Source organism: Balaenoptera acutorostrata, chromosome 12 (genome assembly GCF_949987535.1).
Source record: "Balaenoptera acutorostrata chromosome 12, mBalAcu1.1, whole genome shotgun sequence".
In the NCBI taxonomy this organism is placed as follows: Eukaryota; Metazoa; Chordata; class Mammalia; order Artiodactyla; family Balaenopteridae; genus Balaenoptera; species Balaenoptera acutorostrata.
In genome coordinates, this window is record NC_080075.1 from 7,775,744 (window position 1) to 7,792,817 (window position 17,074).

The window sequence follows — 17,074 nt, forward strand, 5'->3', positions numbered from 1 at the left end:
CTTGATAGTCGAAAACTGGAAACAACCCCAATATACATCAGCTGGTAAATGGATAAACAATCTTGGTATACTGGAATACTTTCCAATATATTGGAAACATAATGGAATACTTCTAATAAAAAACAAATTCCCCAACTTGATCTATAGATTCAATGCAATCTGAATCAAAATTCCAGAAAGGTATTTTGTGGATATCAACAAACTGATTTTAAAGTCTCAGTGGAAAAGCAAAAGACATAGAATAGCCAATACAGTATTGAAGGAGAAGAACAAAGTTGGAGGACTGACTCTACCCAACTTCAAGACTTACTATAAAGCTACGGTGTTGGCGAAAGAATAGATAAGTAGATCAGTGGAACAGTATAGAGAGCCCAGAAATAGACCCACATAAATATAGTCAACTGATCTTTGACAAAGGATCAAGGACAATACAATGGACAAAGATGGTCTTTTCAACAAATGGTGGTAGAACACTGCACATCCACATGCAAAAAAAATGAATCTAGACACAGACCTTACACCCCTCACTAAAATTAACCCAAAATGGATCACAGACCTAAATGTAAAACACAAAACTATAAAACTCCTAAAAGATAACGTAGAAGAAAACCTACATGACCTTGACTATGGTGATGACTTTTTAGAGCAAGTGATTAAGGTAGTGCCTGCAGAGGAAGAGCAGACTGAGATCCTGTTAGATTGTCATCTTCACTAGGAAAGTTCTAGGAATAAGGAGCAAATGGAGATTCCCAAGATACAACGAAGACCGCAATTTCGCAGGGTCACTGTGCTTGCTTAATCCAGATTTGCCCACCACTGGCAAATCCACGCTTAAGTCAGAGGTCAAAAGCATAGGCTTGTAGAAAACTCCTAACAGAGGACCTGTCCGCATTTGAACAAAGTAACTCTTACTTTAAAGAATAAATGAAGATTCAAAAATGACCTTCATAAGTTAAGGAAATTGGATTAAACACAAATAGTTAAACTTCTAGAAGAAAAAGAAATTAACAAAATGAAGCAGAAGGAAATGGTCTACCAGGTGTGCACATTGTGCAGTAAAAGACTTGGAAACTGCTATAAGCTCAAACTGAATTAGAGCAACCCATGAAATCTTATTTCTCCCAAGTTAATGTAGTAGTTGGAAGTAATATATGGAAAGTGCCCATTACCTAGTAGGCACTCAGTAAATACTTATTACTGCTATTTAATAGGATTCATGATTTAGAAAAGATAGAAAACAACCCTATCTCTGCAGTTGGTACAGATCAGAGCTTAATGAGAATTTTCATCTCTCCTTTAAAAAAGGTGACATGCTTAGAAAGGGTTAAGTTTACAAAGGTCTTCTAGTGAAGCCGGAGCTGTGAAGAAGAAGGCAGAGTGGTCAGTCTTCTCCAGAAATGTCAGTCGGAATGAGCTCTTCTCCCAGCCTTCAGACAACAGGACCAGAGGCCAGCAGTGCATGGCTTTACCTCTCCCCAAAGGAGAATGCATAGCCAGGAGGTGGCTGGAGAATTCACCTCCACCACTGACTTCTAATTTTAAATGTCTCGGAAGACTTGGATATCACTGACTGATGGAACAGAGTGGGTCTAGGTGATGCCCAAAGCTCCTTTCCAGGTGTCTGATGTGCACCTGTGAGTCATGTATAAAGGTGAAAGGTGAAGCGTGTTTATATCAATGAAAAGTATTTACCTCCATCAGTTCAGGCTGCTGTAACAAACCACTATAGACTAGGTGGCTTATAAACAGCAGAAATTTCTCTCTCATAGTTTTGGAGCCTAGGAAGTCTAGGATCAAGGTGCTGGCAGATTCAGTGTCTGGCCCACTTCCTGGTTTGCAGATGGCCATCTTCTGGCTGTGTCCTCACATGGCAAAGAGTGGAGAGGGGAGAAGCACGTTCTTTCGTGTCTGTTCTTATAAGGGCATTAATCCCATTCGTGACAGTTCTACCCTCATGACTAGTTACCTCCCAAAGACCCAGCTCCTAATACCATCACGATGGGGGTTAGAATTTCAACATATAAGTTTGAGAGGAGGGGAACACAAACATTCAGTCCATAGTTATTTATTAAAAATATCTTATGCCCATTGTAGAATTATCTTAGAAAATGTTAAATATGGAGGAAAAATATACAGAGGAACAATAATGTGCTAAACATGTAAAGAAATCTATCACTTATGCATGTGCTTTTAATAATAAGATTATACAAACTGATCATATAATAGGTTTTGGAATTTGAGAGATCAAAGTCAACTTGAGAACTGTTACCAAAAGATGGTTTTTTTTTTTCAGAGAAGTTTAAAACCTTCCTGATATTTATTTTGGCCATAGCGATGCGTGTCTAAAATGATGAACTCTGACTGTTCTTTTAGCCCACGAGGTACCTTCCCCAGAGACTTCCTTTCCGTATCTGTTTAAGTAATTTGCCAGGCTCCTGTCTGCTAGGAAAATGAGAAATCTAGTATAGACACTTGGCCTAGAGAAAATTGGCCAGATCCCATTTCTCCAACTCTTAGACACTAAGAATAAAAAATAACGTAGGAAGGGTCTCTAGGGCTCCTTGGACCCCCTTGTTATGTAGATGAATAAATTAGACCGAAGGCCTTGACCCAGCCTTCAAAGACCAACAAGTCCAGCTGGGGCTGGGCACCATTGCTGAAGGAAAAGAGAGGTGAGGAGGCTGTCAATTTTACCTGAAAAGGAAATTAGATGTTGCTGTTGTGTTGGTTATGCCGTCAGATTAAAACAGCAAACAAATCCAGGAATGTAGATTGGAAATTATGCCATCACAGAACAAGACGGCAAACCTTATCTTCCATGTTCGTACACCAGACTGGAAGGCCCATGGTCCCAGAGGTCCCATAGAAGAAAATTCTTCAGCAAAACTAGGAAGTCTGTTCCCCTCTCTTGTTTTGTTTCCCTAGACTGATGCTTTCTCTTTCCTCTACACCTGGACTCCATCCAAACATACCTCTCCTCAAGGTGTCATCTAGGTCAGCGTTTCTCAAGCTTTTTGGGGGGTAATTTAAAGGGTTTTAATTTTAATTGTGATAAAATATGCATAGCATAAAATTTATAGTCTTAACCATCTCTAAGTGTGCAGTTCAGGGGCATTAAGTACATTCACATTGTTCTGGCTACCATCACCATGAAGCATTCCCAGAACTCTTGATCTTCTCAAACTGAAACTCTGTCCCCATTAATAGGCCAAATTAATAAATTGCCATAGCTAGTAACTCTCCATTTCCTCCTCTGTCCAGCCCCTGGCAACCACTACTCTGCTTTCTGTCTCTCTAATTTTGACTACTCTAGGAACCTCATATAAGTGGAATCAGACAGTATTTGTCCTTTCGTGTCTGGCTTATTTCACTTAGCATTATGTTTTCAAGGTTCATCCATGTCGTAGCAGGTGTCAGAATTTCCTTCCTCTTTAAAAAGGCATTTTCTTTCTTTTTAAAACTGAATAATATTCCATTGTGTGTATAGACGTTTTCTTTATCCATTCATCCATCAATGGACATTTGAGTTGCTTCTACCTTTTGGCTGTTGTGAATTACGCTGCTATGAACATGAGTATACAAATATCCCTTCAAGTTCCAGCTTTCATTCTTTGGAGTACACACCCATCTCAAATTTTCAAACATAACCTACCCAGTCAGCCATATGTCACATCCTACGAGCGTGTATGCTTCAAACAACAGTGTCACAAAACAGGACCCACCATGATGCTGACATTTTCTTTTTTGTTGTTAATATTTTTTAAATGCAGGTCAAACTACACAAATTCATTTTTGGTCAACCCATGTTCACGAAACACACTAGAGGTTACTGACCAACTAACGAGATAGTTTGTGCCACGGGAGTGAGGAACGAAAAGGAAACCACCTGTAGGGGCCCTGCAATGTTTCTAACCCCAGCTTGGTCACCTGATGGAGATGATTTCTTCTGTCCTCCCAATAGCCTGGAAAGGAAGTTCTTCTTTCCTGTTTTACAGATGAGGAAATCACGGCTGAAAGAGTATAAGAAGCTTGTCCAAAGATTTGCCTCCATTGAGTCTGTCGCCTCTCCCATCTGCCACGGGCCGTCTCTGGCCCACACTGCCTGACAGGCTAGTTTATAGGGCGCCTGGCAGGACTCGCCTCAGAGAACCCAAGGCATTCTATTAGGGCCAAGGAAAGCTTTAGCTCAAGGGAGTGACAACTCAGAAAATTTCAGGACCCATTCACAGGCTCAAGAAGTAGGTATTTGGGGTGTATGCCATGCAGGAAGGGTTAGTTTTCACCAACCCCTAACTAGACCACAGAAGCAACTGCTTCCTTCACTTAATGATTCAGGTGGACAGTATCTGAAAGTGAGTTTGGCACCTTTGCAAAGAGCTCTTTCAGTCCAAAGAGACATTCACTAATAAACTGGAGCTCCTCTGTATTCAGTGTGACTGTAGCAGATGGCAGTGTTTTTCTGAGTCACTCTGGCCAAGGGAGACTGTGGTAAATCAATAAATATTACCATATGTATTGATTGCAGTGTGTAATCAATAAATATTGCCTGACATTAACAGGCTGATTGTGCTTCCTCCAAGTGTATTCTTTCATAAAGCTGCTTCACACTCTTGTGTTGAAGCCTGGCCCAGCATTTAGAACATAATACTTATTCAGTAAAAGATTATTAATATGAGTAAATGAATGAATGCAGGATAACACAGAGGATGGTTGGACTATGTCCGCTGTGCATTTCGTGTATCTTCTTTCAGAAATACCGTTAGCTTGATCTGTGCTTTCTTTTCTATGGATTTTAATTAGATATAAATCTGCAAAATGCAGAGCTTGTATATTTACAAACTGAGTTCTCCCCCGTCCCTCCCACCTCCAGATCACAGATTCTCTTTGCACCCCTATGCCTCTAATGCTGGTCCCTTCTCAGGCAGCCTGGTACCAAAATGATACTCCCCATGCATTCAATGTCTATCTTGTACCAGGCACTCTGCCGGACACGTTGTCTTATTTCAGTCTCACAACAATCCAGTGAGGTGACATTACTACGCCTCATATTACAGAAGGGATCATCGAGGTCTCAGCGAGTGAGACCTCACAGTTGGCAGTGGCAGAGCTGAGATCCCAGCTGGGTCAGAGCCACTTGGAGGCGCTGCCTTAGGTCTGGTGCGGAGGGCGCACGAACTAGAAGAGACACTAAGGAAGAAATCCTGTTTCTGAGCAGAGGGCGGGCATCTCCCTTCAAGCCCTGAATATCTGCTCTCCTTCCATAGTGTCGAGAGAATTGCAGCCCACAGAGCCTGTGAGGGAGCTTGCGGAAGGAGACAGGAGGAAGGCTGGTTACAGGCAATGAGTCAGGGTGGTATTTCTGCCCGGTGATGGAGGTCTTGGAAGTAGCAGAGGCTGGAGTCGGGAATTGATCTGACAGTCCGAGTAGCTGGCAGCAGTCAAAGAGCAGCTCCCCAGCCCTGGCCCACCTGCTCACCTCAAAGGGCCTTCTGCTGTTGGCAGAGTGTATTTTGGTAAAGCAGTGCTCACATGATCCCCCCAAAAGCATGTGAAATATTTAAGCCTCTGCCCTCAGGGTTCTGCCACAGAGAATTCCATGTCCACTCTGAGCTTCTTAAGTGACTGAAATATACAAAGGGGCAGAGCCTGTAGGAATAACGGGCAGATGACCAAACATTCACACACATGCATGCACTCACCCTTCTGTGTTAAGAAGGCCATTCCTGCTTTAAAAATGAGGGCTCCGTGGGATTTAAAGCATTTCTTCCGAATAGTACCAGTGTCGGTATATCATGATGAAGAGGTAGCAAATACTAACTCTAAGCCAGACTGTGTACTAAGTGCTTTCTAAAAATAGGAGAGCTGTATAATATAACAGTAATGGAGGGACAGCCAGTGTAAACGGAACACAGGATCACCCTGCAGATGAATCAATTCTTTGAATCCTCATAGCAACTGGGAAACGTCGACAGCATTAGAACCTCCCTTTTTATAGATAAAGAAACCGAGGCTCCAAGAGCTCACACAGGTGGTGTGGCCCAGCCAGGATATTCCCCTACAGGTGTCTGACTCGAAAGCCCCCTTTCTTCGATGCCGCCTTAAACTGCAGACACGTGCGCTGCACCGTCGTGTGGATCTAAGCAGTGCTGGGCTCAAAACACAGACAAATAAAGTTCCGAGTGGCCAGATGGCAGGAAACCCAGAGACTGGAGACTATTTCATTTGAAAGTCTGTTTAACACTAAAGCTAGAGGATTGAGTTAGATGAATTGGCTTGTAGGGATGGGGGAGAGAGTATTATTAATTTGCTTTTGGAGTTTTGGCAAGTAAGGAAAATAATAAGCAGGGTGAGACAAGAAAAACAAGCAGTAGTTGGGAAGAACTGGTAATCGTATAGCCTCACTTCTTGAAACAGGATGATGTTACTTTCACTTAACCCCAGAAGCAGATTACTCTGAAAACAGAAGATTTTTTAATGGTTAAATACGTAAAATAGCATTGTTTTTAATTTTGAAAAAAATAGATATTATCCATTTGACCACAAGAAAAAAAAATCTTTTTTCTCATGAGCCAATTGTAAAAATGGAGACATTCTCTAATTTTGTGAGTTTTGTTTTCCTATTGACAGTTTTGACTAGGTCGTATGACTCTTGCTCCTTAAATTTACTGAGCATTTATTATGTGCCTAGGCACTATTCTAAGCATTTTACTCGTATTATTCTCACAGCTCTCTGGGATGGTTATCCCCATTTACTGATAAGGGAAATGATGCACTGAGAGGGTAAGTAACTGGCCCAGAGTCACACAGCTAGTGTGTGACAGAGCTGGGATTTGAACTCATTTTGCCTCCTGAGCCCATGCTTTTAACTACGCTTCTATACAGCCTGCATTTCAGCTATTAGACTTTAAATTACTTCCAAATACTGAATATTAATGTGTCTCTGAACAAGAGAACAGCATTTCTGAATTGTGTGATACCCCTGGGTATATTCAAGATGTTGAAAAATACACTTGAATTAATAATTAGCATAATTAAGATTTTAATCTTATCTTTAAATGTCTGTAGCATATCATTATTTTTATCTTCCCCTTAAAATGTCCAAGAGGTGACCATTTCATTACATTTTGAAGTACGTTTGAATTCTGTTGTTTTTTCTAATAATACTGTTACCAATCATGCTACACAGCCTCAGAGTAAGAATGGCAGAGAGTTCAGTGCCTTTGAAAGTACTAAATTTGAGACTCAAATTTTGAAGAAAAGTGAGCCATTAAAACTTGAATATTTGTACGGTTTTTGTGGCTTGGACTAAAATCGCATGTTTCCTGAGGGACCGATTTTGCAAGTTCTGGATTCGGGTGGTGCTGGGTTAGCCCTGAAACCCTGGCTGGACTTCTTCAGTATCAAGATGTGATATCCTCTGTGGAGCTTTTAGTAAAACTTGATTGATCAAAAATAAATTGAAGTAATGCCACAGAAAATGTTACACCTAGACCAAAAGCATTCAGGAGGACGGGAATGGAAATGTCTCTTCTTCCAGTTGTTGTAAATAGATGTCTTTGTTGTTTCATGTCCCTCTGTTTAACCTCCAAACTAGGACTGCCAGATTAAATACCAGACACCCAGTTCCATTTGAATTTCAGATGAACAAGGAATAGTTTTTGAGTGTAAGTATGTCTCATGCAGTTGGGACATACACTAAAAAAAACGTTTTTTACCCGAAATTTGAATTTCACTGGCGATCCTGTATTTTTTTTTAATTATTATTAATTAATTAATTTTTTTATTTTTGGCTGTGTTGGGTCTTTGTTGCTGCGCTCGGGCTTTCTCTAGTTGCAGCGAGCGGGGGCTACTCTTCGTCGCGGTGTGCGGGCTTCTCATTGCGGTGGCTTCTCTTGTTGCGGAGCACAGGCTCCAGGCACGCAGGCTTCAGTAGTTGGGGCATGTGGGCTCAGTAGCTGTGGCTTGCGGGCTCTAGAGTGCAGGCTCAGTATTTGTGGCGCACGGGCTTAGTTGCTCTGTTGCATGTGGGATCTTCCCAGACCAAGGCTTGAACCTGTGTCCCCTGCACTGGTAGGCGGGTTCTTAACCACTGCGCCACCAGGGAGCCCCGGGATTCTGTATTTTTATTTGCTAACTCCAGCAACCCTGCCAAATCTCACATAGACTGTAGGTCCAAGTGGACTATCTTTTAAATCCATGATTTATCAAAGAATAGAAGAGACGGGGTGAAGAAGGGAGAGAAAAAAGAAGGGAGAGGAGATAAAGTAATAGGAGGAGAAAGAAAGTAAGAATGAATTCGGGCAATCCGCCAAGCAAAATAACTAACATTTTGCAAGAAAGAAATTCTAAAACAGGTCATAGGATGGAAAAAGTCTGTTTCACAGACTCTTTGGCCTGAACATTGGCCAAAAAAAAAAAGGCATCCTATTAACATCTGAATACCAAAGCTCATCCAGGAATGGAAAGATTTGGAATTTGAAGGTTCTTAGCTTTCAGCTTGGTTAGAATACCCCAATTCTTTATTAATTGCAAGGAGGATTTTGTTTTTTCAGTGAGATGCTTCGGTAATTCGATATCAAAGAAAGCTAACTAATTTCCGTTTATGTTACTAAGATGTATTTGAAACTTCGCGGGTCGTATTTTGTTTGCTTGCCTTGTGCTGACATGCAAAAAACTATCAGATGCCTGATAGGAGGAGAATTTACCTCTGTTTAAAAATCACACAGTTCTGCTGTGAAGCATGAAGATGGATTTTTTTTTTTAAGTGAAAAAATATTAACTGACAGCTCAAGACAGGTTTTTTCTTTAATCTCTAACCAGACAAATTACTATAAGCAAGAACCCTCTTGCCTTAATCCTGGACACGTCACAGATGTGACAGTGTTCTGTAGGAGATGGCTTTTTAACTGTGGATGAGGGAAAATAACCTTTGGAATTTTTAGGATGTTATTACAAGAAAGTTTACTAGTTTTTGACTTACTAAGCCACAGCTGGAGCCAGCCTTCATCGGGGTAAGAATATTTTCATGCTACTATTATATCGTTCGTATTTCAAGTGTAGGATTATTACATTGGGGGGAATATGGCCTTTGAGGCTTGTACTGTCTGTTGAGAATGCAAATGTGAATGTCCTATAAAAAGAGAGAGAAACTGCTTCCGTCTGTGCCGTAAACTTAAAGACTCCAACAGATGAGGTACTGGGGCTGCTGGAGCAGGAATTGGATCACACCACCATTTTGGATAAAAGAAAATGTTGTATTTCTCTGGGAGGCATTAAAAGAGCTGGGCTTGCAGCCTCCGTCAAAGCCAAACAATTATGTGTCAGGCTCTCATTTCTGTAGTTGTTGTATTGTTGCTGCTGCTTAAAAAAAAAAAAGAAAAATCGACAGAAGAGGGCAAGGAATTTTCAGACCAAATTAATTATGAATCTGCTTGATCAGATTTTCTTTCGAATTAATGAAACATGAACCATCATTGCTCTTTCTACCACCTTGTCTCCTCCATTCTGCATCTTACTGTTTCTTTCATAAGGTACAGTGTGTCGTTAGTTCAGAGAAAGAACAATGTTATTCTATATGCTTTCCCTTAAAGAGACTTCAAAAAATTTCAGTGTGTCTCCAAAGAGCAGAGATGACCTCCCCCCACCAGCCTGGCTGCCTGTGGAAATGCACTGAGAAGCCACAGGGAATCATATCAGTCCACCTGTGACAGCCAGGCGAGGAGCAGGTGCTGTTTCAATAGGAAAAATGTCCAAAGGAAATTGCCAGGTGATATCAACAACAGAGAACCAATCTGTATGGCGACTTCAGTATCCTTTCCAACCAGGTTGCTTTTTCAGTCCCATTTCTTCACTGTGTTTCTTAACCCGGGTGCACATCAGATCACCTGGGGAGCTTTTAAAAATATTAATAGCTGTGCTCTGCAGAGTCAACGTCTGCCCCCCGTGATTTTGATACACGTCTTTGGTTGAAAACATACTAGGAGGTCTCAAACCCAGCTAACCATCAGAATCACTGAGGAGGCTGTAAAATTCAGGTTCCTGGGCTCCCTCCGCCAGAAATTCTTATTCAGTGTGGCTGGGTTGAGGCCTAGGAATCTGTATTTTTTTAAGTTTCCCAATTAGTGTTGCTGATTAGTCAGATTTGGAAACCCCCTTTGCCCCAACCGAATTACATAAATTTCATTGAGAAAAGCATTTTGGGTTAAAAAGAAAATTAATCATGTGTACAGAGGCTTTGGAGCAGCATCCTACACTTTCATTCTTTTCACCTTAAATTTTTCCCTAGCTTCGTGCCTCCCTGCTTCTCTCCCATCACGGAAGAAGAAACGCCTGCTCCTTTTCCCCTCTGGTTCCCTGACCTCATCTCCTCCCTCCATCCTTCTCCAGGCCTGGCTTGTTCTTTCCTTAGGTACTCTTCCTCCTACAGCATACTCCTATTTTCCCAAAGTAAACAAGATACCCACACCCGTCAACCATTGTATCTGCTGAGCTCTCGAGCTCGTTCTCTCTCTCCCAGTCCTTGAACCTCTCGTGGGCCAGGCTTTCTGGCCACCTGTCCACTGCATCTGGTTTCGGGCATCTGTACATGTGGGCCACCATGATCTATTTGTCATCGGGCCAAACCAGTGGCCCTTTCCCAGTCCTTAACTTCCTTGACGCCTTGGCAGCCTGTGACCTGTCAGTCATGCCCTCTTTGAACCGTCTACTCTTTGTCTGCCATCTGACAGCACTCCCTTGGTTGTTTTGTTTTGTTTTTTTACCAGGGTTCAATCTTTGGTCTGTTTCGTTTTCTCTGCATCCTCCTCATGGTGAGCTCATCCACTCCTGCAGCTTTCACTCTCATCTCTGTCCAGGAGCCTACCAAATTGAGATCCCTAAGTGTGATGTCTTCCTTGAGCTCCTAACCAGTCTTTACAGCCAGCCACTGAGGCCTTAGATCCTACATGTTCAGAATCTCACATTCCTCTCCACCCTCCCCCCAGCTCTTTCTCTTATTCACCTACTTTTTTTAGTGCTGCCTCACAGACTCAAAACCATGGACTTTCTCTCCTTCCTTAGCTCCAGAGCCCAATCACTTGCTGTATCCTATCACATTCTATTTTTGCAGCCTCTCCTACATAATTCTATTCCTTTACATCTCCATGGCCACACCTTTGTTCAGGCCTTCCCTGCTTCATTCCCAGCCCTCTATAGAAGCCTGATCTCCCTGTTACCCGTTTCTTCATTCCAACTATATGATTAATGTATCTAGAGTACAGTTCTGATCATGCCAAAATGTGAGTGAGCCAGGTATTAGCACACTGACCTAGGAACATAATACATTCCATGATACAGAACTGTATGCTTTAATCCACTAACTAGATGATCCCAGGGCTAGAAAAGCAATAAAGGGCAAGAAACATGATTAGTTGCTTGTTGGTTTTAATTTCCAGAATTCAGAGATAGTATAGGAACCAAATTCTGAAAGTGGAGTGGCTGTCCATGGTGGGATCCACACCTTCTGAGACAAGTACTTCATTTTACCCAATTACAGCCACAGATACGATACTATATATTGATACTGACCATCTGCCTAGGGCTTTTAGACAGATGTTCAGACATCTGAGGTCTGAACTATAGTGGATGGTTACATTCTTATGTTTCTTTAAACTGCATTCATGGGCATAAGGGAGGGTATGTTATGTGGGGTACCTGCAAGCCCGTTGCCTGTACAAATAGGGTATTACTAGTACAAGAATGGCTTGAGACCTCAAGGTCATACCTGAAGTTCAGGAACCACAGGGCTTTATATTTTGGACCCGACCTTCTAAAACTCTATTCTAATCCCAGGTGAACTGTTGCAGTTTTCATAATGGAGAGGATAAAGGGACTTAAATGGAGGTAACTTTTCTATACTTCAAAGTGGATACCATTAGGCTGTGATAAGTTATCTATGTGTATGACATTACCTAAAGCAACCCCTAAGGAATCTATACAAAGCAACATCCTCAAAAACACTATAAATAAATTAAAACAGAGCTCTGAGAAAGGTACTAGTAAGCCATATGAAGGCCAAAAAAAAGAGGAATAAGAAGCAGAAGGAAAAAAAAAGTATACAATGGATAATATGGCAGACTTATACCCTAATATTATCAATAATTACATTCAACGTAAATGGTCTAAATACAGCAACTAAAAGATAGAAATTGGTAGAGTGGATTTTTTTTTAATGACCCAACTATTTACTGTCTACAAGAAACTCACTTCAAACATAATGACATGGGTAGGTTAAAAGTAAAAATGTCAGAAAATACATCATGCAAAAAGTAATTAAAAAATCAAGAGTGGCTATATTAATATAAAAAAGTAGATTTTACAGCAAATAAAATTACTACGGACAAAGAGGGAAATTACATAAAGATAAAAGGATCAACCCAGCAAGAAGATATACCAATCAGAAACGTGTGTGGAGAAACAACAGCACTTAAAAATAAATGAATCAAAAACTGATAGACCTGAAAAGATAAATAGACAAATCCACAATTATAGTTAGGGACTTCAAAACCCTACTTTCAGCAATTAATAGACTACTAGACAGGAAATCAGCAAGGATATAGATGAACTGAAAATACCATCAAACAGGATCTAATTGATATTAATAGAACACTTAACCCAACAACAGTAGAATACACATTCTTTTCAATCTCCCATGAAACATTCACCAAGATGAGCCTTATTGTGGGACATAAAACAAACCCTAACAAATTTAAAAGAATTGAAATCATATACAGTATGTTCTCTCACCATAACAGAATCAAACTAAAAATCAGTAATGGAAAGATAACAGGAAAATTTCCAAACACTTGGAAATTAAACAGCACACTTCTAAATAACCCATAGGTCAAAAAGGAAATTTATAATATACGTAGAAAGAAATGACAACACAGCAAAAAAAAAAAAGAGAGACAGCACAGCATATCAAAATTTGTGGGATACAGCTAACAGCACCAAGATGGAAATTTACAGCACTAAATGCTTACATTATACTTGAGTAAAGATCTGAAATCAGTTAGCTAAATCCTACTTCAAGAAACTAGAAAAAACAGCAAAATAAAGCCAAGGCAAACAGAAGAAAGGAAATAATACAGCTAAGAGCAGAAATCAGTGAAATCGAAAACATGAAAACAATAGAGAAATTAATAAACAAAAAGCTGATTCTTTGAAGAAATTAATAAAGTTCTAGCAAAGTTGAAGATAACAAGAGAGAAAACACAAATCAAGAGTGAATCGAGGGATAACACTATAGACCCTGCAGATGTCAAAAGGATAAGGTAATGCTATGAACAACTGTACACACATAAAGTTGATGACTTATGTGAAATGGACCAATTCCTTTAAAACAACAAATTACCAAAACTCAGCCAAGTTGAAATACTTAACCTGAATAGCCCTGTAATTATTAAAGAAATTTACTTTGTAGTTTAAAAGTTCCTTCCCCCCCCCCAAAAAAAAAATCTCTAGGCACTGATGGTTTCACTGCAGAATTTTACCATATATTTAAAGAAGAATTAACATTAATTTTATACAGTCTCTTCCAGAAAAAAAAGGAGGGAACACTTCCCAAATCATATGAGACCATTTTCCTGATGCCAAAACCAGACAAAGACAAAACAAAAAAGAAAATAACAGACCAATATCCCCCCATGAACTTAGACATTAAAAAAAAAGTTCAGGGCTTCCCTGGTGGCGCAGTGGTTGAGAGTCTGCCTGCTAATGCAGGGGACATGGGTTCGAGCCCTGGTCTGGGAAGATCCCACATGCCGCGGAGCAACTGGGCCCGTGAGCCACAACTACTGAGCCTGCGCGTCTGGAGCCTGTGCTCCACAACAAGAGAGGCCACGATAGTGAGAGGCCCGCGCACCGTGAAGAAGAGTGGCCCCCGCTCGCCGCAGCTGGAGAGAGCCCTCGCGCAGAAACGAAGACCCAACACAGCCAAAAATAAATAAATAAATAAAATTAAAAAAAAAAAAAAAGTTCAAGAAAGTTCAAGATGAATCTTACAATGTATAAAAAGACCATGACCATGACCAAGTGGGATTTATTCCAGGTGTGCAAGGCTGGTTCAGTATTTGAAAATCAACCATTGTAATCTACTATAACAACAGGCTAAAGAAGAAAAGGCATATGATCATATCAATTGATGCAGAAAAGGCATTTGACAAAATTTAATACACATGCATTATAAAAACTCTCAGTACACTAGAAATAGAGGGGAACTTCCTCAACCTTGTAAAGAACATCTGCAAAACACAGCTAACAGCTAACATCATACTTAATAGTGAAAGAGTGGATGCTTTCCCTCTAAGATTGAAAGCAAGATAAGGATGTTCACTGTCACCAGTCTGATTCAGTGTCGTACTGGAAGTTCTAGCCACTGCAATATGGCAAGAAAAAGAAATATAAGGCATACATATTGGAAAAGAAGAAATAAAACTGTCTCTAATTGAAGACAACATGCTTGTCTACATAGAAAATCCCAAAGAATCTACCAAATAGAACTAATAAACAAGTTCTGAAGTATTATAGGATAGAAGATCAACACACAAAAATCAGTTGGATTTCTATATGCTGACAAGTAGAAACCAAATTTAAAAATTCAATACCATTTACAGTTGCTTCAAAGAAAATGAAATACTGAGGTGTAAATCTAACAAAACATGTACAGGGGCTGTATGATGAAAATTATAAAATGCTGATGCCTAAATGCCTAAAATGTTCCCATGAGATATCTACAAATATGTCTCTATCAGCACCATGGGGAAGTCTGTCCTAGCAGAAGAGTGCTAACTCTGATCTATAGTGAGCCTTGGAAATTGCTGGGTAAATATGTAAAAGATTAAGTGCTTAAATGGATAAAAATTATTGGCAGCATGGATACTGATATAAAAGTTTTCCACTGTCTCAATATCAAAAGCCCAAGAATGCCAGATTCCCAAAGTGAGTCAGAGTGCTTGGATTGTTTTGCATGAATGCAGCTAGCCAGGATCAACACCCTTGGAGTAGAGCTTGAGGTAGAATTTCCAAATCCTACAAACATTATGGTGACAGCCACCCAGCATCCGAACGCTGGGCAGTCCAAGGCATGAGTCACAGGCAGATTCTTGGACAGTCAGCAATGAAGAGATGCCCAGCTTGGCCCCAGCACTCCATCGTTAACGGTGTCAGAAGACACGTAGCCATGGGGTGGGGAAATGAGCTAAAACAAAATAATAAGCTGCTAAAATAGTAGTCCAAAGGCAAGGAGGAGAGATGCCTGGCTAGAGATTGTTGTTGCTTAGATTAGATGAGTTTTCAAGCTGGAAAGAAGTTTAAAGATTGTCTGGTTCTTGGAACTTTGGATTAGGTACAGGAACAGCATAGCGCTCTGCCATTGCCCAATCCTGCAGATGATACACACTTGGAATTCTATTTTGAACAGGCTGGGAATATACAGAGAAGTTTTAGAGAAAAAAAAAAAAAAACCCCAGATATAGAACATTATAGATGAGAGTTTGTGATACAGGCAGTAGATATATTAGCAGCATGCAAATTCAGTCAGGTATTTGTTTACTACTGTATTTATGTACTTTAAAAAAATGTTTTTCAAAGCACTTTCGATTCTACTATATCACATTGTCTTCAACAACAACTTATAAAGAAGGCAGAATTGGGTTCTTTATTCCCATTATAAAGAAGCCACCGGAAAGTTTATGGCTAAATAGTTAACATCAGAACCAGGAGAAGTCAGATCCTCGGATCTTCCGGTCCTCAGCTCTGAACACCTGGCAGAGCTGTCAGACCCTGAAAACAGTTACTGGGACCTGGGTCCTTACTAGGACCTATTTTTCTCTTCTTTTCATCCCAAGGGCCTTTCTTCCAGAAGAGAATGCCTTGCTTATTTAAAACAAAAATAGCCTCTACAGTAGAAGTATGTCCAGAAACCTAACTTGTCATCTTAGTCACTGCTTTCTTACTACATTTTCTCTGTAGACCTGAAACTTGCATATTTTATTTCTCTGAAAAAAAAAACTCTGAGCTCTTAACAGTTGGTCTTTGAGTTGGAAAGTCTTTTTCAAGGTAGAATATCCACAATCCCAAACACACACACACATGCACGCACCACTCCCCACATCCAGGTCAGGAATGGGCAGAAGGCCATCTCATACCACAGGCAGGGCCACCTAGCTAAGTAGGTGGCAGGACCCCACATGGCACTGAGAATTCTCAAATCTGCAGGAACCTGATCTGAACTCTTGTGAAATGCCCTCTCTCACCAGCTTTCCGTTCCTTCTTCTAAATAGTTTCTGCTTAGGAAGAGCCAGGTGGGCTTTATTTCCTTGGGATGGGAAGAAAAGTTGAGTTGAGAGACCTGATGCTTTCAAATCTTCATGGCATGGCAGGGATCTCGGAAGAAATAGATGGTGGAAGAGGAGAACAAAGGTAGCAGAGAGACTGGCCAGTAATCCCACCAGAACATAGAAATCACATGCTGTGTCATAAGATGTGCAGACTTTTTCTTAGTCCAAGTTCTGGGCTTCCAGAGACCGTGTGTCCAGTGCAGAAGAAGGAAGAACAATGGGGAACAGTAATAAGCATGACTTGATTCTCTTTCCCTTGTAGGAAACAAAGTGGAGGTAGATATAACTGTGCAGGTTGCTGACACTCTGGATTATTAGACCTTTTCTATGAAATGCAACTAAAAGTTTAAATAACAACAACACAGGATAAACTTGGCTTGAAATTGCATAGTCTTTGGCTGAGATGCAGTGATTTTAGCTTTCTGCATGTAAACCACCCGAGCCTTGATGCTGTAAGATGATGGGATGCCGGTGGGAGGGCGTTGGAGGAAAATGAAGGGATATCAATGAAACTTTTTATAGCTCTTCCGAGCAGCCAAGATTTTAGGTGATCATATGTCAAATTGACTTCTCAGGCAATTCATCTGAGAATTTAATCTACACCCCTCACCAAAAAAAAAAAATCGGTTTTGTTTGAATGGGTTTGGATGGCTAGCTGCTTTGGGGGCCATCAGTCCGTGAGGAGTTGGTGCCTCCTT

General features: G+C 40.6%; 1 protein-coding gene across 2 annotated transcripts in view; it reads left to right on the top strand.

Moving 5' to 3' along the window:
- Positions 1 to 17,074, top strand: part of AFF3 (ALF transcription elongation factor 3) — a 579,340-nt gene that overhangs the window by 401,876 nt on the left and 160,390 nt on the right. The gene's annotated exons all lie outside the window — the stretch shown is intronic.